Source organism: Corylus avellana, chromosome ca1 (assembly GCF_901000735.1).
Source record: "Corylus avellana chromosome ca1, CavTom2PMs-1.0".
Classification (NCBI taxonomy): Eukaryota; Viridiplantae; Streptophyta; class Magnoliopsida; order Fagales; family Betulaceae; genus Corylus; species Corylus avellana.
In genome coordinates, this window is record NC_081541.1 from 12,436,763 (window position 1) to 12,438,676 (window position 1,914).

Below are 1,914 nucleotides of genomic sequence, written 5' to 3' on the forward strand. Positions count from 1 at the left end.
AGTGGAGAGTTTTTGAGGTTGGAAGATATATGAGGACTAGAGGGTGGTATTTATAATCCAAGGCACAAGCCACAAGGTTTAGCTTGTATGAATGTGTCCCTAGCTTGTAGTTCAAAGAATTTTAATTAGTTTCACATATTTGTTTTTCTATGTCCCCACTATGACAATAAATAATAATTTTGAAAGATCAGAAGGATTTGTAATTTAGTCAAAGAAAGCACCGTCAGAAATTGTTTATGAAAGTAAGTAACCCAATTGATTCCAATTTTATGTGCTAACCCCAAGGTTAGCTTGCGTGATTGTGTCCCTTGAAGTTTAACGAATTTTAACTAGTTTCAAATAATTCTTTTTCTATGTCCCCACTATGAAAAATAAATATTAATTTCGTAAGAGATGGGTTTGTAATTTAGTCAAGGAGAAAGAACGAGCAGAAATTGTTTATAAAAGTAACCCACTTGATTCCAATTTATGTGTTAACCTCGACTATTTCTTTTACTACTAAACCCAAAAGTTCTTCAAAATGTGAATGAATTAATTACTTGAATATTAGAAACACTATATATATGAGCACTTTCTGGGCTTACTGCTTAATAGTTAAAGTGAAACAATGGATTTTTATTGAATTTTAGATTTAAAGGTGATTTTCACTGTCACGTCAATAAGTATTCACTTGAGAGTAAGCACTTAACATGGAAGAGTACTTATGCATTTGACATTTAATACAAGAGTACTGATATACTTTACACTGATTTTATACCAGTGCCATGCATGGAATGAGCTGAATGAATGTAAAATGCTTTACTTTTGTAAGCAATTATTTAACTCATGTAATGTCAATTATAGTGTGAATAAAAGATTTATTCTTTAAAAAATCGCATACCTATTTTTGTTAGAAAGCCTTAACTAGTCATGTGCACCATTTTCTAATTTTCCTCAACTTGACAATTGACTTTCATTGAATAAAGGCTGCTGCTGGCCCAATGGGCAACCATATCCTGGCTTCTCTTTTTGGTACTAATCACTAGATCTAATGCTAAATTTCAATATTTTATTGTGAACAAATAGACTTTTCAGATCAAATGGATATGTCCGGTTATATATATAAAGTTTTCTATCCATTCAAAAGCAGGATCTATATATTGGTGTTTTTTTTTTTTTTTTTTTTTTTTACATCGCCATACAAGAGGTGAAAAATGTAATAAAAATTTGAACTTGACTTTCGCTTCATCGGCCATGATCTTTAACGGATTGAACTACCCTTAAAAATAGGATCTATATATATATGGATCATGAGCTACCACAACAACTTGGGTAGCGACATGTGTCTCTTGTTTTTATTTATTTTTGTGTGTAATCTTTTATAAAAAGGAGGGATTATTTGTTTTGGGTCATTGTGTCAAAGATGTCATCTTTATCAACGATGTCTGAAAAGCAAAGTCCTTTTTCAGCAATGTGATGGTTCTTTAAAATTTCACCAAAGGCAAACATGTGCACTTATCGTCCTCAAAAGCTAGATATAGCCAAAGCTTCAATATTTTGGTGTTTCTTTGAGATATTTGCAATTTTATATATGGGTTTGTAATTTTTTTTTTTGATAGATTAAAGTTCTATTTCCCAACATAATCTCAAATGGGCTTTAAGTAAAATGAGCAAATGCACTAGAACAAAGTCCTCCATAGTTAGAGGACAAGCTTTCCGTTATTTGCATGATGTCTCTCCAATAGATGCCCTAATAAGTCCAACGCAAAAAGCTTTATCTCATTACAGATTTTCTCAACTTTGTCACTCATAGCATCACCCTTAATCACTGTGTAGCCGTACGTATGTCAAGTTTGCCTGGTCAACCTCATCAATTCTGTGCTTCACGTACTTGATATATATATATATATATATATATATATATATATATATATA